Source organism: Aegilops tauschii, chromosome 5 (assembly GCF_002575655.3).
Source record: "Aegilops tauschii subsp. strangulata cultivar AL8/78 chromosome 5, Aet v6.0, whole genome shotgun sequence".
NCBI lineage: Eukaryota > Viridiplantae > Streptophyta > Magnoliopsida > Poales > Poaceae > Aegilops > Aegilops tauschii.
In genome coordinates this window covers 130686535-130711787 of record NC_053039.3, presented here as the reverse complement: position 1 = coordinate 130711787, position 25253 = coordinate 130686535, and the positions used below count along the sequence as shown (strand labels likewise).

Sequence of the window (25253 nt, the reverse complement as noted above, 5' to 3'; positions counted from 1 at the left end):
TACAAAGCATTGCAAGAGCTAATCTAGCAATGGAAGATGAAAGGACAAAGTTGCTAACCTTTGTGATCATTTGAATGGCTGGGGGCCTTCAAATCTTGACAAATTTTGGGCAAAATGTGTGATGAGCTCGAGAGGAAGAGGGGAAGAACAGAGAGGAGAGGGGAAAGGGGAAGAACAAAGCGAGCTCGGGTGGACGAAGGGTTTATGTAGGACGACCTTTAGCACCGGTTCGTGCCATGAACCGGTACTAAAGGTGCTGGAGGGGCCCCGGACTGACAACATCCTGCCACCACTCACTTTAGTACCGGTCCGTGGCACGAACCGGTGCTAAAGGTCGGCCACGAACCAGTACTAATGAAAGCGGCTGGCTAGCCATTGGAACCGGCACCAATGCACACATTAGTGCCGGCTCAAAAGCAAACCGGCACTAATGTGCTTGACATTTGACCCTTTTTCTACTAGTGTGTCATGACAAGGGGTGGTGGCAAGTTTAGTCCCACCCGCGCTAGTGAAGAAAGAGTTGGACCTCCTTATAAGGGATTCTCTTCCACATGCTATTGGAGCTTTCGAAGCCGACAAGAAGGACGCCGAAGATGCCGCTGCTGCCACCACGGCTTCTTCCTGGCCTACTGGAGGGTATAACTCCTTAATCCCGCTTCTATTGTTTTATGTTTTAGCCATGCTAGAGTTATACGTAGATCTATCTACAATTAGCATAGTATGTGCTTGAGTGGTTGAATATCAGTATGTGTTTGCCTCTGTCAATGCTATGCTAGTGATTTATTCTTGAATTAAAGTAATCGAAAAATTACCTATTTACTCAACAACCAGCTCATTACTTGCTGCTAAGAAAACTTTGAACCAAACTGTGAAAACTAAGTACAAGACTGATGATGAATGCAAAGAGAGCAGAACAGTTTTTGCATCTAAAAACACCGTGCACGTTCACGTCTTAATTATTTTCTTTGCTCGCTCACGAGCATGTTCCTAGCAGTTGGTCGCTCAGCGTTCACTTGAGATGTAGAAACCGGTGGTATTTTCTCACCGGGTTCTTAGCGAGAGACAGCAGCGTCGAAGGCGGCGGCTTCGCGGTCGCCGTCGAAGGCGATGGCAGTGCCTGTTGCTGCTGCTGACGAGCCTTCACAGATAAGCCCACCATTTGACGCATTGCAGGAGTCGCGTACGCCCCAAAGCCAACCTTGGTAAGAGCATCTTTAGCCGCGCCCCAACAGGCCCCCCTCAGGCGTTTTTTGGCGCCGGCGGCCGAAAATCGGTCCAGTCGTGCCCCAGGAGCCCGTTTTTCGCCTGTTTGGGACGAAATTGACGCCGGCGGACCCAGGCCGAACCCATTGCGCTGGGGGCGCCTGGGGACGCCGGGGGACGCGTTTTAGGCGCGAACAGGGATGGGCCCGCCGAGTCAGCGAGACACCGCTTCATTGTCCTCATTGCCTCGGTTCCTGCAGGAATCAATGCCAAGGCTGCCGCGCCAGTCAACCTTCATTGATGCCTCATGGGCGGCGCAGTGAAGGCGCCACCGACGCGCGTCCTGCCCTCTCCCGCCACGCGTCGCCCGACATGTAGGCTCTCACCGCCCCCGCTTCGGCTATAAAAGCCGACCTCCCCGCCGGTGAGCACCACACTTGCCACACCTCTCCGCGTCTCGCCACAGAAAGCAACACCCCCCCTCCTTCCCGCCAACGAGCAATGGCCGAGAGGTACCCAGGCGACCGCACGACGGCAAACGGCTTCGGCCGCCGCCATCTCCAAGAGCCGGAGGCGCGTCTCCTCTATGAGGCCGAGTATCCGGCGCCCTCGGACATGCGCGTGCCGGGGTCATGGAAGCTGAGCGCCGTCGGCGTCCCGGTGCCACCGGTGCCCGAAGGGGCGGCACGGCGGGCCGAGATCGCCCGCATCCGCTCGTCGTTGACGGAGGAGCAGCGAAACGAGCCGAGGTACACCGCCGACAGCGACACGCTGTGGACGATGTACTTCGAGCGCCGCCACGAAGACCAGATCGCCTCCACCAACGACATCATCCCCCGCAAACGCCTCAACGCTGACGGGCGGCGCGAGTGGTGGGGCGTGCCTGGTCGTACCCTCGAGGCCGTCCTCAACCACATCGAGACCGGCAACACGCCGCGCCTTGAGTACCCGCCGCGACCGTCCTTCTCTCGCCGTCGTGGAAGCTCCTGGACGCCGCGGCGAATGGAGCCGGGGACGTCCTCGTCGTCAGGCTCCAGCTCGCTCTCCTCCGGCTCGCCGGCGCTATGCCCCGTCAAGCCGGAGCCGGCAGAGATGCCGCTTCGACGCCGCACCCGCAGCGGCACCCTCATCATCAATGAGGGTGCCCGCCCCTCCCCGCGCTCCCTCCGCCTGGTTCGGCCGAAGCCCGAGCCGGGGCTGCTCCCCGTGAAGCCGGAGCACGCGGACATGGTGGCCCCCGACAACGAGGCCGCCCTCAAGTGGGTAAGGGAGGACTACGTCCGCGAGCAGGTGCTCCGCCAGCGCTGGGCATACGCGGAGCTCCAGGCCCGGCGCCGCGGACGTGAGGAGGGTGGCGTCATCGTCCTCGACAGCAACGAGGACGAGGCCGGGCCGTCCAACCCCCACCACGCGTCAGCGACCCTGGCCAGGGGTGCAGTAGGGACAGCGACGGCTCCGGCGCGGCGCGCGACGAAGACGAAGACGACGGTGGCGACTACACCCGTTTCTACAGGCATCTCGGCATGTAGATGGCTGGCGGTGGCCGCGGCGTAGCAGGGATAGGCATAGTTTGGCGTAGTTGTAGGCGTAGTTTGGCGTAGTTTGCATGTTTACCTGCTTTTTTACAAATTTCAATGAAATATCGCCGAGTTTGTACAAATTTCAATGAAGTATCGCCGAGTTCGCGCGATTTGTGGCGACCTGGGGGCCGTCGACTGGGAACGCAGTCGCCCCCACACGCCAAGCAAGCGCCGGTTTGGCCCAGGCGGCTCTTTTTCGGCGTCCTGGGGGCCGAAAGGCTGGAGATGCTCTAACATCACCCGACGACGTGCGCTACTGCCGATGCGTGCTCATGCCGGACAACAAGGACGCGTGCCGCGCTCGCTCAGTTCGCCCAGCTCCGACGAGAGCTCCGCGCACGTAGTGTCGGTGCTCGCGCCAGGCCACGACTGCTTCAGCGCCTTGCCCTGACTGCGGAGTATCTTTGAGGCTTCCGTGTGCTCGCCACGCTCAGCCACTGGTTGTGCGGCCACGATGTCCTCGGTGGCCACCACGCAGAGCCGCGCCCGCTCGACGTCCATGTCCAGCACTACCTCCATCGCCTCCACCGGTCTCTTCACCGCCACGTCCTCACCGGCCACATCCACCGACTGCCCGGTCGCGATGTCGCGGTATGTGCAGCTCACCTTCATCAGGGACGTGACGTCGTCCGTGGCGCCGGCCGTTGGCACGTCCACTGACAGCAGGAAGCGCCTCTCCTCGTTGGCATAGAGCTCGCCGACGTCCACCGCGGTGGTGCGTCCTTCAGCATCGACGCGGCTCTTGTAACGTCCTGACTTGATGGACCGAACGTGAACGCCAGGACAGACGCACTCGACGGCAACACGCGCCTCCTGCACGATGACCGACAGAAGCCCACCGATGCACTGCGCGAATGAGTCCTGGATGACAGCCTCTTTCTCGATGAAGGAGAAGGTGCCGCCGGTGGCCTCCGCGACGGTGTGCATCGCCGTTGAGTCGTGGTTGGTGCGGAAGACGAACGTGTGGATCGGGGGCCAATAGCTCCTGTGTGACACATTTCACGTGAATTGGAAGGAGTGCGACGTGGTTGACGAAAATAGTTGTAGTGCAACGCTTCAGAAGCCCAAATAGCCAAGGCCCACTCGGGCGATTAAAATGGTCGTCAACGGGAGTGAGATTATGTTTAAGACATGTGGGTCCCACTTGACAGAGCATCTAGTTACGGCCCCACTTGGCAGTGCATCAGGTGAGATGTGGCTCTGTGCCTGTCTGAATCAGGTGAGCAGTGACCCGTTGCTCCCTCCTCTTCGTTCTCAACGGTGAGCCGGCGACGGCGCCGGAGTTTTTTTTTCTCGGTGACAGCAGCGGCGGAGCTGTCGTTCTCGGCGACGGCGGCGGCTATGGTGAGTAAATACCGAACCCTTGTCCTGTTCCCCTCCTTGTCGAGTCTCACCGCATCGCCTCTGTTTCCTCTATTTTTGGTCGATTTGATCCAGATTTGGGTGCGGGGCAAGGGGCCTGACCGCGATGGAGCTGCCAGAGACAACAACGTCAACTAGGTATGTGCATCCTTTCCAACCTATGTGATTTGTGTGTCGTCTGCTTCCGCTAGCTCACACTGCCCGCCATTGACAAACAGGGGTAGGACATTCGAATTCACTGTCGAATTCTTTCCTTCTAAGGCGAAGCTAGGTGATGGTAGCATGCGAGACATAGAGAGAGATACAATTGTGAAATGGGAGGTTGAATGTGCAGAGATTGATCCTCAGGAAATACAGAGCATGGAAGAGAGGGTCGTGAGAAATGTCATGGAGAAAATTGGGGAGAGCATTTTTTGGGGTCCAGAGCAGGAGGTAGCATTGCTACGGTTTGATAATTGGAAGGGTGAGTATGTGAGAATTGAGAATGGTGAAGAGATGGTTGATGAAATCGATCGGCAAGACAGCTGGGCAAGCAAACAGACTACCTTTCATGCAGAGCTCGTTGATCTGAAATCAGATTCTAAGGTTGGATATGTGCCCTCAAAGTTGGCTTCACAGATGGTAGATGATGATTGGGCCTCACAGAGACAGATAACGCCCATGTTTACGGGTGAAGTGAAAGTAATAGGGGGTAGATCAAGATGTAGAAGAGGGTTGTGATGGTGCTGCAAGGGTTGTTTGTGTTGATTGGAATTCAGTACAATTAGAAGACACTACTGATTTGGTCATTGCACCAATGGCTGACACTGAGATGGCCATTTTTTTTGGCATTCCAGTAGATCCAGTAGATGATCAAGATGAGGAAGAGAGGGATGAATCTAGTTTGTCTAATGATGCTAACAGAGATGCTTGTGAAGATGTGGATGGACAGCTGATGAAAGATGCTGCAGATGATGCACATGAAGCTGAGCTTGTAAGTGTGTATGACAAAGAAAATCCTGTTATTGAAGTAGGCAAGTTGTTCCCAAGCATGAAGGAGTTTAGGATGTCTTTCAAGACTTATGCAGTCAAACATTAGTTTGATGCCAAGACTATGTGGACTGACAGAAAGAAATTTTATGCAAGGTGCAGAGGTTTCGATGGAAGCGTCAGGCCTTGTAAGTGGTACATATCTGCTAGAAATCAACCTGATGGAAGTACCATTAGGGTTAATCAAATCCCAAATCCACATACATGTATTACAAGTTCACAAAGAGTATCAACCATGACATCACAACTTTGGATTGCAGAAAAGAGCACTCCAATTTTAGCCAAGAAACCAAACACTACAGCAAAGAAACTTAAAGTGGACTGGGAAAAGCAGTACCCCATTAAGGTGAAGTATACCACAGTGTGGAAATCAAAACAGAGGGCAATGAAAGAATTATATGGTGATTGGGCAAATACTTTTAGGATGATTTATAACTTCAAAGCAGAGGTGGAAAAGAGGTCACCTGGCAGTGTTGTGGAGATAGATACTGAGGTAACAGAGGATGGTAGATGTTGTGGATATGGGACACGGGTATCCTCATGGAGGTAGGCCGCGACCCATCATTGGAGGTGGCCCAGCAGGCCGACCTAAATAGTTTGAATAAGACCTGGATTGATATCCGTCTTGTAATAGAAAAGAGACTAGTCCTAATCCTACTAGGACTCTACATGTAAGCCAGCCCCTTCAACTTATATAAGGAGGGGCAAGGCTCCCCAAGAGGGACAGATTAAGACAGACAAGTCAATAGCTCTCGAGAGAGAGGTAGCGAAAGAGCACCCTTGTAATCGTGAGCATCATCATCATCAATATCAATGAAGCAGGATGTAGGCTTTTACCTCCACCATGAGGGGCCGAACCTGGGTAAAAACATCACATCTCTCGTCCCACTTAACCCCTCTGAAGCTACCACATAGATGTGTTGGCCTCACGACTAAGTCCTCACACTAGGACATCTGCCGTTACAAAACCACGACAGTTGGCGCCCACCGTGGGGCGTGCGCACGGTGGTGTTGAGTTCTTGGAGGGATCTCTCCTAGGGATCGAAAGCTCGAGATGTGATCAGATGAAGAAGAGCCGACATGGAACAATCTTACAGAGCAACCTGGCGAAATACAGTTTTTAGGCCAGAGCCGGCAAGTTCGTCGTTCATCTACTACAAGTCACGGACAAGAAGAAATTTTTTATTCACAGAACTCAAGATAAAAAAGGATTGTGAATGCTGCCGCGCGCGTCCCAGGCGATCTGTCCAAAGTTTGGTTTTCTGCCGTTGTGCCTCGCACGCGACCAGGCAATCTATCCAGATCAATTTCGATTATGCAGTCTGATGAAGAAACTAAATCGATGCCAAGCCTGCGCTTCTACTGTGCATCACAAATTTACGACCGGATACAGAAATCGTCACGGGCTTCCTGACCTGCCCCGTCGTTAAGACGCCAGGGCTGAGAGCATCTCCAGGCGTGCCCCCAGAACAGCCACCCCAGGCGATTTTTTTGCGCCGGCGCCGAAAAAACGGCCCAGTCGCGCCTCCAGGAGCCTGTTTTTCGCCGGGTTGGGCCGAAATCAGCGCCGGTGGACCCAGGTCGAACCCGACGCGCCGGGGGGCGCCGGGGCGAGTGTTTTTGGCGCGAAACAGCCGCGGGCCCGCCGAGTCAGCGAGACAGCCGCTTCGTCGACCTCATCGCTTCGGTTCCCGCGGGAATCAATGCGAAGGCTGCCGCGCAGCCGCGCCGGTCGCCCTCCATTGATGCCTCACGGGCGGTGCAGTGAAGACGCCGCGGACGCGCGTCCCGCCCGCATGCGCCACGCGTCCGCCCGCAGGCCGCCCTCCGGCCACCCCGCTTCGGCTATAAAAGGTGCCCCTCCCCGCCGGTGAGCGCCACAACATCCCCCTCTACCTCCAGTGAAAGCCTTTTCCCCGCCGGCGAGCTCTCCCACAACTCCCCTGCCTGCCTACGAGCGAAACCATGGTGGAGAGATACCCAGGCGACGGCGCAGCGGCGAACGGCTTCAGCTGCGGACACCTCCAGGAGCCGGAGGCGCGCCCTCTGTACGAGGCCAAGTACCCGGCGCCCCCCGACATGCGCGTGCCTGGTTCGTGGAGACTGAGCACCGGTGGCGTCCCGGTTCCGCCGGTGCCCGAAGGGGCGGCACAGCGGGCAGAGATCGCCTGCATCCGCTTCTCGTTGACGGAGGAGCAGCGGAACGAGCCGAGGTACGCGCCCGACAGCGAAACGCTGTGGACGATGTACTTCCAGCGCCGCCGCGAGGAGCAGATCGCCTCCGTCAATGGCATCATACCCCACGGCCGCCTCAACTCCGAAGGACGGCGCGAGTGGTGGGGCGTCCTCGGCCACACACTCGACGCCGTCCTCGACCACATCGAGACCGGCAATGTGCCGCGGCTGGAGTACCCGACGCGGCCCTCCTTCTCTCACCGCCGCGGCAGTTCCTGGATGCCGCGGCGAATGGAGCCGGGGTCGTCCTCGTCTTCGGGCTCCGGCTCACCGGCCCTCTGCCCTGTCAAGCCCGAGCCGGAGGAGACACCGCTCGGGCGTCGTGCTCGCAGCGGCGCCCTCGTCATCAACGAGCCCTCGCCTGCGACGGCATGGACTATGCGCTCCCTCCGCCTGGTCCGGCCGAAGCCCGAGCCAGACATCCTCCCCGTGAAGTCGGAGCACGCCGGCATGGTGGCCCGTGACGACGAGTCCGCCCTCAAATGGGCGAGGGAGGACTATGTCCGCGAGCAGGTGCGCTGCCAGCGTCGGGCGTACCTGGAGACCCAGGCCCATAGCCGCGCCGAGGAGCGCCGCCACGCCGAGGAGAGTCGCCGCGTCGCCGAGGAGGGCGGTGTTATCATCATCGACAGCGACGGTGAGGGCGAGGCCGGGCCGTAAGCACTGTCGGCAACCCCGGCGATGGTTGCAGCAGGGACGCCGCAGGTGAGGCGCGCGGCGACGGCGACGATGACGGCGGCGGCGACTACACCCGCTTCTACAGGCTTCTCGGCATGTAGACGGCAGCGATGACGATGGTGGCGACAGCGGCTAGGATTTTTAGTTCGTTTTTAAGTTACTTCATGCATGTTTTTAAGTTTTTGTACAAATTTCGCCGAAAATTGGCTGAGTTCATGCAAAGGTCGCCGGGTTTGCATAAAACTTGAAACGAACTTCGCCGAACCCGCGGCGACCGTGGGCGCGTGACTGGGAGCAAACCGAACTCCAGGAACCGATCTAGCGCCGGCTCGCCCTCAAGCCGCTCTTTTTCAGCGCCCTGGGGGGCCGAACGGCTGGAGATACTATGAGCCGCCTCGTCTCTAACCCGCCTTTGACGCATCTGAGCCGCCGCATAATCGCCGGGGGCTGCCACAGCGCCCGCTTCAAATCCCAGGCCCGCAAGAGATGGCCACGACCCGGAACCGGATTGGAACATGCGCTCGGTCTCTGCTACGAACTGCCCTCGCCTCCGCCTCGTTGACGGATCGCCGCTGAGCCGCCGTTTTCGCCTGGAGGTCTACGCTGTCGCGAATCGCCGCCTCGATTGGCCTATCTTGCCGGACTCTCCTCGCGGCGACTCATCTCCACGTGCTTGCGGTGCCAGCTGGTTCCGCCTGTGTACTAGTTGAGTGCTCACGTCAAGATCAATTAAAGTACTGGTACTTTTGTACTATTACTGTTCATCACATGAAACTGCACTATGCCACTAATTACTGCGCGAGGTCAGTACTAGTTCATTAGTACTACTGCGTCCAGCGAGCCACTGTATTGGATTGAGATGAGCCGGAGTTTCGCCTTTATATGGTGCAGCAAGTCGCCAGGTCAAAGATTGTTCAGAATTTCCACTCAACTGAATCGAAGCATGCTGCCAGCTACTGAAAAACCACCGCCGTCTCGCTTCGTTGCCGGGTGCTCACCTCCGCCGCAGAGCCGGCCATGCCGTATCCACGGTGATGTATTGACCCGGTTGCTTCGCATCTGCTGGCTGCCCTTGCCTTGGCGGTGCCATCTGCGAGCTGCCCGCTGTCTAAGCTGCCGCTAACTCACCGGTTTTGCGTCCATGGCCGGATTACTGAGCCGACCAACTGCACGACCAAATCGATGCCACGCCCGCGGTCTTGCTGAGCCGCCCCGTCGCGAGCTGCATCACTTCCTAGCCGCTGGCGCATCCGCCTTCGTGTCGCCTCTTGCTGCTGCTCTGTCGTGAGCCGCCTTGCCAGCGTCTCTCCGCCGCCACTGTGTTAAGTCGCCGGCTGGAGAAGCCCCGCGCCACCGCGCCTCAAGCCGGCCCTGCCTCGCGGCCATCTCCGCACTGGCCCGCGCCGCCGCGCCTCAAGCCGGTCTGGCCTAGCGGCGCCGTGGCTTTGAGCCGCCCCTGCCTCCACACGCCTCTGGACTGCTCCGCCTTCGAGCCGGTGCAGGTGAACCGCCCCGTGGTTCCGGGCCTCCTTGTGACGGGCAGCCACCCGAGAGCCGCCCCGGGCTGCCTCTGCCGCCGTGGGCTTCACGCATCACGTGCTGGTTTCCTCCGACTCACCGCATCGGTGGGTTGCGCTCATGCCCCGAGCCGCCGGCAACGCCTCCGTACCTGCGAGAGCCGCTCACGTGGCCACTGGTCTCTGCTCTGGGCCCTGTAGAGCTGCCGCCTCCGCCGTGCTGAGTTCCGCCACAGAGACCCGTTGGGTGGGCCTACCAAGCCACCTCTGCAGTCGCCTACAAGTCGCCGGCCGCTGTTCTGCACTGCTCCAGCGTGGGGTTCAGCGCCACCTGACGGTTCGTGCGTCCGTCCGCCTAGGGACCTGCCTCCAAGTCACTGAGCTGCGTCAAGTCGCGCACCTCAAACTACAGCCGGGAGAGCCGCAGGCCGTCTTGCTACCCTCCACCTCGCCACTAAATTGCTCAGGTGGCTTGCCTCTGCCACAGATTCAATTCCCGGGCTTGCTTCCGCCGCGGCCTCGACCCGCCTCACCACTTCGGCCTCGTCCTTGCTTCTACCGTGAGTCGCCGCTGCCGTCGTAGGCCGAGCCTTGCTCCGGTGCTTAGCCTCCAGACCCGCCTGGCGCGTCGCAGGCCGCTTCACCTTGTTCTGGCTCCGCCCTCCGCTTGCTCGCCGCTCCTTCTTAGAGGAAGAAGAGATGGGGGCCGGCTGTTCGAGTGAAATTGGATTAAAAAAAGGGATTGACTGAAATATGAGCCAGCTGAAAAGAGAGAGAGAGAGAGAGAGAGGGTCAAAATGACCCGGAGGATCAATCTTGAGCCGCCCGGTTTTGCGCTTTAAACTGTCACCTCCACTGCAGCCCTGAGAGAATGGCTAAATCACAGTTGAAGTTATTGGAAGTGATCTATGGACGCTATATACGACTCACTTTTTCGTCCAGACAAATCAGGTGAAAGCCGTCCAATCAATTCTTATTGATACATATATTGCTTTCTTTAAAAGAGCAATTACACCGGCTTGCAAGTTATCTAATGCAGGATAAGTTATCTACCGCGAAAGGGACTATTATATCACTGAGCTGTTGAAAAGACTTATACCGGTTTATATCACGGTCAAATATGGAGAGTCTCAAGCCAATTCCTCGAGTAGTCTTAAGACTCGGTGGCTATGATGACATGACTCAGTAAATGTTGCCAGTTTGAGCAGATTCAAGAACTCCGGATCGGTGGATGGAAGATAACCCGGTCCAGAGGCTGCTGTTATATTGATGAAAATTTAAAAGGTCGTCAGAAAAATTTCCGGCTCAAAATGAAGATTCCGGTTTAAAATCCGGTTCAAGAGAAATCTGTCTCCCACAGCTTTGAAGCTATCAATGTCCAGTTTTACATCCGGTTCAAGAAGAATTCATCTCTCGCAAGTTCGAGTTTCTCAGAAAAAGTAAAGGTTGCCGAAGAGGACCTATCGCCATGATGCACGGTTCAAACATAGGTTATCCTGCCTTATTGGCTTATCATATTATTGATCACATGGGGGCTTCCTGCCCATTGAAGAGAAACTATGATTACCCTTTAATTCGGCTTATATGCCATTCTTACAAAACACTTGGGGGCTTGCTACCCAGGTTAAAGGGACCAAAGAGAGTCTGTTGCAAAGCATAACTCAAACATAGGTACCCGCTGAGCACAGCTCAAAAATATTGCTTGGGGGCTCTTTTGTTCTAAAGAACAAGAGTTGCTATAACCCTTGTGATAGGCTTAAAAGCCAGGCTTGGAAGCGAGGTGTATTCACCTAAAACCCCGGGTTATCCTGCCTGTATGCCAAATGCTTCTCCATCAGGTAATCCTGATTGACCCGGCGAACTCTTAATAGTCAATCTTCTCAACAAGACCCTGAACTTGTTAAGGTTAAAACGCCGGTTTGTCATGTGAGGGCACGGCTTACGGATAGCAAGGAGAAGCTCAGGCTGATAAAGCCGCCTTCCTTGAAACTTGGATAAATTGGCATGTGATGCACGATGCTACTCTGACCCCGCGTATTCCTGATAAGTCCATCTTTAAATAAGAACTAAACTTATCTGGGTTAAAATGTCGATTGGCTAATGTGAGTGCCGGCTCACGGAAAGCGCGTACCTTCCAGTGGCTAATGCTAGTTTCATTGAAGAAGATATTTTGGCTTGGCGGCCTATGAAAGCCTTGGAATTTTTCTGTTGATTTGATTTGAACGTCTTTTTGCGATTTTTCTCTTGTGACATAGTAATACATGGTTGAAAACCAATAAGGCTTATAATGCCTTATGAGTCATATATGACATTAACCGGTGTTCATTAACCTGGCCTGGCTTTTGACTATAAGTCGCCAGTATGAGATAAGATAATATCCGGTGTTTATTAACCCGGCCTGGTTTTGGACTATAAGTCACCAGTATATATTTGGATTGCGCCATTGGACATGCGCTTATAAATCATTGGGTTATATTATTCAAATCTTTAATAGCCAACATGGCTAGATTTTTATTATGGTTATCAATAACCAGTATTATGATTGAGCTTTTCAAAGTCGCTTTAGCGCAATGGATATTATTTTATCGATGGATATGATTTATTCTACAATGGGGGCTACCAATTGCTTCTATCAAAAATTCAAGGTACACAAGTTTTAATCCATTATATTGAAGGGTCCACTGCTCGATTGGTAAAACACAAAGCTCTTAACCTTGTGGACGTGGGTTCAAGCCCCATGATGGGGGTTGCATCATAAGATGTTCTTTCCAAAGAAGTATATATAAAGTCCTAGCTCAATATTATCTTACTGAGCCGGCCCTTGGGGGCTACACGTTGCTGCTCAAATCTACATGATCATATTTACAAAGTCCCTGCTCATTATTGCATAATGACCCGGCCCTTGGGGGCTACACTGGTTGAAGTTTTCATGAGTATAAGGCAATTACAAAGTCCCAGGTTGCAGCAAGCATGACAACCCTTCACTTGGGGGCTACATATGTGGAATACTCAGTTCTGACTAGTGATTGAGATGAACAACATGGATTTCTTCAAGGTGGTAATATTTATGTAGAAGCAAGTCTTAAGTCATCACTTTGTTCTTCTCAAGACTAGGGGGCTACAGGTAATATGGATATGAGGGAGAGAAATCTTCGAGAGTCTCAGTTTTGACCCGGCGTTGGCAACAATTATGACTCGGCATCATCTATTTATAACCCGGCAAGTTTTTTCATCCTTAAGCCGGTTGAAGATCACATGAGTATTTCAAGACCAATATTTTTAAGCATTGGGAGCTAAGTTAAATGAATTATTCTTCACAGTCTTTTCCTGTGAGAAACCAACGTCAGCAAATTGATTATGAAGTTGGCTTATTGACCCGGATTTTCGAAGAAGGAAATAACAAGGAGTTAAGGATGATCAGGTGCCGGCTTACAAAGATATTGAACCCAGAGCATAACCTGTTAAATTTTTTCTTGTGTTTTGTTTACAGGATCAGTTTAACATGGATAAATCCAAATTAAACTGGGGGCTAATGTCGGGGATATACCCCGCGGTATGACCCGGCCGGAGATATGACCCGGCTGGGACTTGGTGTTTCATTGGTGACCCGGCAGATTGTTTAAGCTATTTAAGCCGGCAGACAGTTAAGCAGGGTAAGCCGGCGGACAATTAAGCAGGGTAAGCTGACGGACAGTTAAGCATGGTAAGCCGGCGGAGACAGTTAAGCACGGTAAGAGCATCTCCAGCCGCGCCCCAGAAAGGCCTCCCCAGACGATTTTTTTGCGCCCCCAGGAGACCGATTTTTGCCGGCCTGGGCCGAAATCAGCACCGGCGGACCCAGGCCGAACCCAGCGTGCTGGGGGGCGCCTGGGGGCGCCGGGGCGAGTTGTTTTGGCGCGAAGCATCTGCGGGCCCGCCGAGTCAGCAAGACCGGTGCTTCCTCGCCCTCATCGCCTCGGTTCCCGCGGGAATCAATGCCAAGGCTGCCGCGCTGCCGCCGCCGGTCAGCCTTGCCATTGATTCCACACGGGCGGCGCGGCGACGCTTCCCCTCCCGCGCACGCGTACACATGGGCGCGGCTATATAAGTCGGTAGCCTCCCTCGCCTCTGGCCACACCAGCCCTAGCCGCCGAGCTCTCCCTCTCCCGTGCGCTGCCGCCGAGCCCTCCCTCTCCCATGCGCCGACTCCGAGCCCTCCGAGCACTCCGAGAGCCCTGGCGATGGCCAAAAGTTACCCCGGCGACGAGGCGGCGGCCAACGGCTTCGGCAACCGCTCGTTCCGCGAACAGGAGTCGTGGCTCCTGTTCGAGGCCAAGATCCCGGCGTCGCTGGACATGCGCACCGGGCCGACGGGGTTGAGGCTCAGCAACGAGGGAGTGCCCGTTCCCCCGTTGCCCGATGCCGTGGGACGCGCCCCTACTTCCCCGCCGAGGTAGAGCTCGTGCGCGCCTCCCTCACCGATGAGCAGCTCGCCCTCCCCCAGTACGCCGCCGACAACCACGCGGCGTGGGCAGCGTACTTCGAGCGCCGTCAGCAGCAGAGGCTGGCGTCCACCAACGAGGCGCTGGTGGTGGGCGGCACGAAGAACAGCGAGGGGCGCCACGTGTGGTGGGGCGTCCCCGGCCGCACGCTCGAGGGCGTGCTGACGCACCTTGAGGGCAGCAACAACCCGCCGCTGGCATACCCTCCCCCAGCGAGGGCGGCCGCCCCGGCCCACCGCCGATGCACCGGGGAATGGATGCCCTGGAGGTTCGGCTCCTCCCAGTCTTCCTCCTCGCACTCCTCCTCACGGTCTTCTTCCCACTCCTCCGGCTCTCTGGCGCTGCTCGGCGTTAAGGCCGAGCCCGCGGCGGAGACGCCGCTCGGCTAGCGCACTTGCAGCACCGGCATCGTCATCAACCAGGGCGGCCGGCGCGCCTCCTCGTCGGCTCCTCCGCGCTTCGTCAAGCTAAAGACGGAGCCGGGTCTCGCGCCGGTGAAAACGGAGCCGGGTCTCCCCGCCGTGAAGACGGAACACGGCGACGTGGAGCTCGACGACGACGCGGCCCTAGAATGGGCGCGCAAGGACTCCTTGAAGATGGAGAGGGAGTGCCAGTGCGCCGCCCTGCGGCGCTTCGAGCAGCGCTGCCGGGGCCGCGACGAAGGAGGAATCGCCATCCTCGACGACAACGACGACGCGCTGCCGCCGCCACCAGTCCGCCATGGCGATGCCGGGCAGGGGTGCACCAGGGACGGCCGCGTTAAGGAGGAGAAGGACGACGATGACGGCGGCGACTACTCCGCGTTCAGCAAGTTCTTTTTAGATATATTTGCTATGTAACCGTGAACATGTCTAATATATGGCGAAGTTTGCCGAAATTTAGACGTGTTTAGCCGAACTTCGCCGAACGTTTTCTTTTTTGAAAAAATTTAGACGCGTCTGGGGGCGGCCCTGGGGCCGGCGGCTGGGGACCAACTCGCCCCCAGGCCGTTTTTTTGCGCCGGTTCGCCCCCAGGCGGCGATTTTGGTGCCCCCTGGGGGGCCAACGGCTGGAGATGCTCTAAGCCGGCGGAGATAGTTAAGCATGGTAAGCCGGCAGACATTTAACCCAGATGTTAAGCCGGCAGATTATAAGCCGACAGATTGTTTAAGCCAGATGTTTAAGTCAGACTGTGACATAGTCGCCTGGGTTTAATAAGCCCAAAACGTTAAGAAGCTCATGGAGAGAAGCCCGTGAAGAGAGGTCAGAATAGTTCAGTCTTAAGTCCGAGTTGGACTCTACATATAACCCGCCCCTTCAACTTATATAAGGAGGGGCAGGGCACCCCAAGAGGGGAGAGGAACAATCTTAAGGCTAGACATAACTAGGAGAGCCGATTTACAATGACTCCCTCGTGATGATAATGAGACCTAGCCACAAACAACATGTAGGGTTATTACCGGATGATGTTTCCCGGGCCCGAAGCTGTCTAAATCCTTGTCTTGTGTGTTGATCCGTCTTGCGTCACTCATCCCGATCAACCCTTCTCAAGCTACCACATAGATGCGTTGGCCTCACGACTAAGTCCTCACACTAGGACATCTGCCGTGACAAATCCACGACAGTAGAGTTCTTTTCTCCAAGTTCTTTATGTCTTTAAAGCCTTGCATAGATGGCTTCAAAGCAGGGTGCCGTCCCTATTTGAGCATAGACTCATCTTTTTTGACAGGCAAATGAAATGGTCAATTGGCAGCATGCAATGCTTTAGATGGACACAATTGGATGTTCCATGTTGCTATTAGTTTGTTTCAGTCAGGGACAGAGGTTTCATGGACATGGTTCATGATGCAGTTGAAAAGATGCATAGGGCCAGTGTCACCTTTGGCAGTATACACAGATGCATGTAAAGGGCTAGAAAATGCAGTGAAGAATGTTTTTCCTCATTGTGAGCAGAGGGAGTGCTTTGGCCATATGTGGATGAATTTGATCAAAAAATTCAGAGGGGAAGAATTTTGGAGAATGTGGCCAGCAGCAAGATCTTACACCAAACAAACACATTCATATTATCTTGATAAGATAAAAGCAGCATGCAGTGAGTTTGGTCCATGGTTGAACACCTATCATTCTCTATTGTGGTACAGGTCAGGATTTAATAGTGCCATCAAGTGTGATCATATCAACAATAACTTGGCAGAAAGTTTTAACAACAAGATAAAGCAGTTAAAGAACTTGCCTGTGCATGACATGGTTGACCAGATCAAGATCATGATCATGCGCATGTGGGAATTGAGAAGAAGGATTGGTGATTGTCTGCAAGGGGATAAGCTTCCTGCAGTGGTACAACAGGTGGTGAACAGGAGCAGGAATCTTACACATTTGTCTGTTGAAAAATCGTCATTGTGGGGTGCTGAAGTTAGAGATACCAAGACTGGAAGGAGGCATGTTGTTAACACTGAGTTGCATGACTGCACTTGCCTCGAGTGGCAACACACCGGGAAACCTTGTGACCATGCCATACTTTTCTTGGCCTCCCAACCCAAGATAAACATGCACCCATACTTGCATGAATAGTACTCAGTGGCAAGATTCAAGGCTGCACATGCAACTCCAATTCCAGCACTTACAGATCAATCTCAATGGCCTGAAGTGGAAATTGAATTTTCCATGTGTCCTCCCCTAACAAAAAGAAAAGCTGGCAGGCCTAAAGAGAGTAGATTCAAGGCATGGTTTGAGAAAGGTGGGAGTAGTAAAAAGGGGAAGGGGAAGAAGGATGCAAAGCCAAAAAGGTCCCAAAAAGGTAACAAAAATAGATGCAAGCTGTGCCACGAACTTGGGCACCGAAAAGGATCTCCAAAATGTCGTTACACTCCTGAAAAGCCAAAGTATGTTTACGTTTATGTTTTTTTTATTTGGTTGTTGTATTTAATTACTAGCCAAATTACAAGCTTTTTTTTCAGGAGGAAGCGTGGAGGTCAACCCCTTGTTGTTGAAGATTGCTGGGAAATCAAAAAGGCAAGAATCAATGGCTGTAGAAAAAAGAGAAGTTATGGTGATGAATCAGAGTTGGATGATGCTGCGGTGCAAAATGAGCAAGAGTTGGATGATGTTGTGATGCAAAATGAGGCAGTCTTTGATCTTGTGATGCATCATGACCAACAGTTGGATGATGATTTGGTGCATAATGTGGTGCAAACTGAAACTGTTGTGGCCGATGTTCTGCATACTGAAACTGAAACTGAAGATGTTCTGCAAACTGAAGCTGTTGCGGCAGATGTGATGCAAACTGAGCCTGTATTGCAAGTTGTATTACCAATTGAAGCTACTGGAGTTGTTGTGCAAACTGATCCTCATGTAGATGTTGTGGTGCCAACTCCAGCTGTCCTAGCTAGTCCAGTTATGAAAATCAAGCGTTTGAGTGAACTAGGTGTCGTACGATCAAAAAGTGGTAAGAAGAAGAAGAAATCGAGTGCTAAGAAGAAGTGAAAACTTCATTTGTCAAACTTGTGTAATGGTGATGTGTGTTGTAGAATAATAAACTTGCCTCAATTTGTGTAAACTGGTATTTGTGTAATGCTATTAAAATTCTGGCCGAATTTCAAATTTGACCCAAGATTCAAGTTTGACCCTAGATTCAAATTCAAATTTGTTTAGTATGTGGTATTGATGGTACAATGCTTTAATATTAGTCATATGCATGTTAAGCGATCAATCCGAGCACTTATTGTTGATGTGAAAAACTTGCCTCAATGAGCTCCGAAGCTAGGCTAAACACCCCATTCCTAAGCAAAAAAATTCGACCTTTTATAAATGGGCCAAAAATCAAAACTTGACATCTAGTGTGCAAATATAGGGTCCATGCCAAATATAGGATCATTTGGATAAACTATAACAAGCTTAGCCCTAAACCCTAGCTTGAATCACATGCAACCTCGTTCATAATAGCTATGTTGTGTGAAGGGTTTTTCATGAAAATGCCCATAGACCAAGTTTCTTATTTTTCCCAGCAACTCACTCACATAATATGACGATGGGTGAAAGTTTCATATTTTTATGATTTTTTTGAATTAGTTATGCTCAACCCTAGCTTGAATCCCATGCAACCTCGTTCATGATAGCTATGTTTTGTGAAGGGTTTTTCATGAAAATACCCATAGACCAAGTTTCTTATTTTTCCCAGCAACTGTTGGGGAACGTAGTAATTTCAAAAAAATTCCTACGAACACGCAAGATCATGGTGATGCATAGCAACGAGAGGGGAGAGTGTTGTCCACGTACCCTCGTAGACCGTAAGCAGAAGCGTTAACACAACACAGTTGATGTAGTCGTACGTCTTCACGATCCGACCGATCAAGTACCGAACGCATGGCACCTCCGAGTTCAGCACACGTTCAGCTCAATGACGTCCCTCGAACTCCGATCCAGCCGAGTGTTGAGGGAGAGTTTCGTCAGCACGACGGCGTGGTGACGATGATGATGTTCTACCAACGCAGGGCTTCGCCTAAGCACCGCTACGATATTATCGAGGTGTAATATGGTGGAGGGGGGCACCGCACACGGCTAAGAGATCAATAGATCAATTGTTGTGTCTATGGGGTGCCCCCCTGCCCCCGTATATAAAGGAGCAAGGGGGAGGCCGGCCGGCCCTTGTTGGCACGCCAGGAGGAGGAGTCCTCCTAGTAGGAGTAGGACTCCCCTCTTTCCTACTCCTACTAGGAGGGGGAAAGAAAGGGGGAGAGGGAGAAGGAAAGGGGGGCGCCGCCCCCCCTCTCCTAGTCTAATTCGGACCAGAGGGGGAGGGGGCGCGCGGCCCCTCCTGGCTACCCCTCTCTCTCTCCACTAAGGCCCATAAGGCCCATTACTTCTCCCGGGGGGTTCCGGTAACCCTCCGGCACTCCGGTTTTCTCCGAAATCACCCGGAACATTTCCGGTGTCCGACTATAGTCGTCCAATATATCAATCTTTATGTCTCGACCATTTCGAGACTCCTCGTCATGTCCGTGATCACATCCGGGACTCCGAACAACCTTCGGTACATCAAAACATATAAACTCATAATATAACTGTCATCGTAACGTTAAGCGTGCGGACCCTACGGGTTCGAGAACTATGTAGACATGACCGAGACACGTCTCCGGTCAATAACCAATAGCGGAACCTGGATGCTCATATTGGCTCCCACATATTCTACGAAGATCTTTATCGGTCAGACCGCATAACAACATACGTTGTTCCCTTTGTCATCGGTATGTTACTTGCCCGAGATTCGATCGTCGGTATCTCAATACCTAGTTCAATCTCGTTACAGGCAAGTCTCTTTACTCGTTCCATAATACATCATCTTGCAACAAACTCTTTAGTTGCAATGCTTGCAAGGCTTAAGTGATGTGCATTACCGAGAGGGCCCAGAGATACCTCTCTGACAATCGGATTGACAAATCCTAATCTCGAAATACGCCAACCCAACAAGTACCTTCGGAGACACCTGTAGAGCACCTTTATAATCACCCAGTTACTTTGTGACGTTTGGTAGCACACAAAGTGTTCCTCCGGTAAACGGGAGTTGCATAATCTCATAGTCATAGGAACATGTATAAGTCATGAAGAAAGCAATAGCAACATACTAAACGATCGAGTGCTAAGCTAATGGAATGGGTCAAGTCAATCACATCATTGTCCTAATAATGTGATCCTGTTAATCAAATGACAACTCATGTCTATGGCTAGGAAACATAACCATCTTTGATCAACGAGCTAGTCAAGTAGAGGCATACTAGTGACACTCTGTTTGTCTATGTATTCACACAGGTATTATGTTTCTGGTAAATACAATTCTAGCATGAATAATAAACATTTATCATGAAATAAGGAAATAAACAATAACTCTATTATTGCCTCTATGGCATATTTCCTTCAGTCTCCCACTTGCACTAGAGTCAATAATCTAGATTACACAGTAATGATTCTTACACCCATGGAGCCTTGGTGCTGATCATGTTTTGCTCGTGGAAGAGGCTTAGTCAACGGCTCTGCAACATTCAGATCCGTATGTATCTTGCAAATTTCTATGTCTCCCACCTGGCCTAAATCCTGGATGGAATTGAAGCGTCTTTTGATGTGCTTGGTTCTCTTGTGAAATCTGGATTCCTTTGCTAAGGCAATTGCACCAGTATTGTCACAAAAGATTTTCATTGGACCCGATGCACTAGGTATGACACCTAGATCGGATATGAACTCCTTCATCCAGACTCCTTCATTTGCTGCTTCCGAAGCAGCTATGTACTCCACTTCACACGTAGATCCCGCCACGACGCTTTGTTTAGAACTGCACCAACTGACAGCTCCACCGTTCAATGTAAACACGTATCCGGTTTGCGATTTAGAATCGTCCGGATCAGTGTCAAAGCTTGCATCCACATAACCATTTACGATGAGCTCTTTGTCACCTCCATAAACGAGAAACATATCCTTAGTCCTTTTCAGGTATTTCAGGATGTTCCTGACCGCTGTCCAGTGATCCACTCCTGGATTACTTTGGTACCTTCCTGCTAGACTTATAGCAAGGCATACATCAGGTCTGATACACAGCATTGCATACATGATAGAGCCTATGGCTGAAGCATAGGGAACATCTTTCATCTTCTCTCTATCTTCTGCAGTGGTCGGGCATTGAGTCTTACTCAATTTCACACCTTGTAACACAGGCAAGAACCCTTTCTTTGCTTGATCCATTTTGAACTTTTTCAAAACTTTGTCAAGGTATGTGCTTTGTGAAAGTCCAATTAAGCGTCTTGATCTATCTCTATAAATCTTGATGCCCAATATATATGCAGCTTCACTGAGGTCTTTCATTGAAAAACTATTATTCAAGTATCCCTTTATGCTATCCAGAAATTCTATATCATTTCCAATCAGCAATATGTCATCCACATATAATATCAGAAATGCTACAGAGCTCCCACTCACTTTCTTGTAAATACAGGCTTCTCCAAAAGTCTGTATAAAACCAAATGCTTTGATCACACTATCAAAGCGTTTATTCCAACTCCGAGAGGCTTGCACCAGTCCATAAATGGATCGCTGGAGCTTGCACACTTTGTTAGCTTCCTTTGGATCGACAAAACCTTCCGGTTGCATCATATACAACTCTTCTTCCAGAAATCCATTCAGGAATGCAGTTTTGACATCCATTTGCCAAATTTCATAATCATAAAATGCGGCAATTGCTAACATGATTCGGACGGACTTAAGCATCGCTACGGGTGAGAAGGTCTCATCGTAGTCAATCCCTTGAACTTGTCGAAAACCTTTCGCAACAAGTCGAGCTTTATAGACAGTAACATTACCATCAGCGTCAGTCTTCTTCTTGAAGATCCATTTATTTTCAATGGCTTGCCGATCATCGGGCAAGTCAACCAAAGTCCATACTTTGTTCTCATACATGGATGCCATCTCGGATTTCATGGCCTCAAGCCATTTTGCGGAATCTGGGCTCACCATCGCTTCTTCATAGTTCGTAGGTTCGTCATGGTCTAGTAACATAACCTCTAGAATAGGATTACCGTACCACTCTGGTGCGGATCTTACTCTGGTTGATCTACGAGGTTCAGTAATAACTTGATCTGAAGTTTCATGATCATCATCATTAACTTCCTCAGTAATTGACGTAGGTGTCACAGAAACTGGTTTCTGTGATGAACTACTTTCCAATAAGGGAGCAGGTACGGTTACCTCATCAAGTTCTACTTTCCTCCCACTCACTTCTTTCGAGAGAAACTCCTTCTCCAGAAAATTTCCGAATTTAGCAACAAAAGTTTTGCCTTCGGATTTGTGATAGAAGGTGTACCCCATAGTCTCCTTTGGGTATCCTATGAAGACACATTTCTCCGATTTGGGTTCGAGCTTATCAGGTTGAAGTTTTTTCACATAAGCATCGCAGCCCCAAACTTTAAGAAATGACAACTTTGGTTTCTTGCTAAACCACAGTTCATAAGGCGTCGTCTCAACGGATTTTGATGGTGCCCTATTTAACGTGAATGCAGCCGTCTCTAAAGCATAACCCCAAAACGATAGCGATAAATCAGTAAGAGACATCATAGATCGCACCATATCTAGTAAAGTACGATTACGACGTTCGGACACACCATTACGTTGTGGTGTTCCGGGTGGCGTGAGTTGCGAAACTATTCCGCATTGTTTCAAATGTAGACCAAACTCGTAACTCAAATATTCTCCTCCACGATCTGATTGTAGAAACTTTATTTTCTTGTTTTTCAACTTCACTCTGAAATTCTTTGAACCTTTCAAATGTTTCAGACTTATGTTTCATTAAGTAGATATACCCATATCTGCTCAAATCATCTGTAAAGGTGAGAAAATAACGATATCCGCCACGAGCCTCAATATTCATCGGACCACATACATCTGTATGTATGATTTCCAACAAATCTGTTGCTCTCTCCATAGTTCCAGAGAACGGTATTTTAGTCATCTTGCCCATGAGGCACGGTTCGCAAGTACCAAGTGATTCCAAAAGTCCATCAGTATGGAGTTTCTTCATGCGCTTTACACCGATATGACCTAAACGGCAGTGCCACAAATAAGTTGCACTATCATTATCAACTCTGCATCTTTTGGTTTCCATATTATGAATATGTGTATCACTACTATCGAGATTCAACAAAAATAGACCACTCTTCAAGGGTGCATGACCATAAAAGATATTACTCATATAAATAGAACAACCATTATTCTCTGATTTAAATGAATAACCGTCTCGCATCAAACAAGATCCAGATATAATGTTCATGCTTAACGCTGGCACCAAATAACAATTATTTAGGTCTAAAACTAAGGTAGATGTAGAGGTAGCGTGCCGACCGCGATCACATCGACTTTGGAACCATTTCCCACGCGCATCGTCACCTCGTCCTTAGCCAATCTTCACTTAATCCGTAGCCCCTGTTTCGAGTTGCAAATATTAGCAACAGAACCAGTATCAAATACCCAGGTGCTACTGCGAGCATTAGTAAGGTACACATCAATAACATGTATATCACATATACCTTTGTTCACCTTGCCATCCTTCTTATCCGCCAAATACTTGGGGCAGTTCCGCTTCCAGTGACCAGTCTGCTTGCAGTAGAAGCACTCAGTCTCAGGCTTAGGTCCAGACTTGGGTTTCTTCTCCTGAGCAGCAACTTGTTTGCTGTTCTTCTTGAAGTTCCCCTTCTTCTTCCCTTTACCCTTTTCTTGAAACTAGTGGTCTTATTGACCATCAACACTTGATGCTCCTTTTTGATTTCTACCTCCGCAGCCTTTAGCATTGCGAAGAGCTCGGGAATCGTCTTATTCATCCCTTGCATATTATAGTTCATCATGAACCTCTTGTAGCTTGGTGGCAGTGATTGAAGAATTCTGTCAATGACGCTATCATCCGGAAGATTAACTCCCAGTTGAATCAAGTGATTGTTATACCCAGACATTTTGAGTATATGCTCACTGACAGAACTATTCTCTTCCATCTTGCAGCTGTAGAACTTATTGGAGACTTCATATCTCTCAATCCGGGCATTTGCTTGAAATATTAACTTCAACTCCTGGAACATCTCATATGCTCCATGACATTCAAAACGTCGTTGAAGACCTGGTTCTAAGTCGTAAAGCATGGCACACTGAACTATCGAGTAGTCATCAGCTTTGCTCTGCCAGACGTTCATAACATCTGGTGTTGCTCCTGCAGCAGGCCTGGCACCCAGCGGTGCTTCCAGGACGTAATTCTTCTGTGCAGCAATGAGGATAATCCTCAAGTTACGGACCCAGTCCGTGTAATTGCTACCATCATCTTTCAACTTTGCTTTCTCAAGGAACACATTAAAATTCAACGGAACAACAGCACGGGCCATCTATCTACAATTAACATAGACAAGCAAAATACTATCAGGTACTAAGTTCATGATAAATTCAAGTTCAATTAATCATATTACTTAAGAACTCCCACTTAGATAGACATCCCTCTAATCCTCTAAGTGATCACGTGATCCATATCAACTAAACCATGTCCGATCATCACGTGAGATGGAGTAGTTTCAACGGTGAACATCACTATGTTGATCATATCTACTATATGATTCACGCTCGACCTTTCGGTCTCCGTGTTCCGAGGCCATATCTGTTATATGCTAGGCTCGTCAAGTTTAACCTGAGTATTCCGCGTGTGCAACTGTTTTGCACCCGTTGTATTTGAACGTAGAGCCTATCACACCCGATCATCACGTGGTGTCTCAGCACGAAGAACTTTCGCAACGGTGCATACTCAGGGAGAACACTTATACTTTGATAATTTAGTGAAGGATCATCTTATAATGCTACCGTCAATCAAAGCAAGATAAGATGCATAAAAGATAAACATCACATGCAATCAATATAAGTGATATGATATGGCCATCATCATCTTGTGCTTGTGATCTCCATCTCCGAAGCACCGTCATGATCACCATCGTCACCGGCGCGACACCTTGATCTCCATCGTAGCATCGTTTTCGTTTGGCCAATCTTATGCTTCTACGATTATCGCTACCGCTTAGTGATAAAATAAAGCATTACATGGCGATTGCATTGCATACAATAAAGCGACAACCATATGGCTCCTGCCAGTTGCCGATAACTCGGTTACAAAACATGATCATCTCATACAATAAAATTCAGTATCATGTCTTGACCATATCACATCACAACATGCCTTGCAAAAACAAGTTAGACGTCCTCTACTTTGTTGTTGCAAGTTTTACGTGGCTGCTACGGGCTTAGCAAGAACCGTTCTTACCTACGCATCAAAACCACAACGATAGTTTGTCAAGTTGGTGCTGTTTTAACCTTCGCAAGGACCGGGCCTAGCCACACTCGGTTCAACTAAAGTGAGAGAGACAGACACCCACCGGTCACCTTTAAGCAACGAGTGCTCGCAACGGTGAAACCAGTCTCGCGTAAGCGTATGCGTAATGTCGGTCCGGGCCGCTTCATCTCACAATACCGTCGAACCAAAGTATGACATGCTGGTAAGCAGTATGACATATATCGCCCACAACTCACTTGTGTTCTACTCGTGCATAACATCAACGCATAAAACCAGGCTCGGATGCCACTGTTGGGGAACGTAGTAATTTCAAAAATTTCCTACGAACACGCAAGAT

At 50.9% G+C, this 25253-nt stretch overlaps 1 pseudogene; it reads right to left on the bottom strand.

The window, feature by feature from the left end:
- Window positions 1-3053: 3053 nt before the first annotated feature.
- LOC109778821 (E3 ubiquitin-protein ligase WAV3-like) overlaps window positions 3054-25253 on the bottom strand; it is a 34833-nt pseudogene continuing 12633 nt past the window's right edge.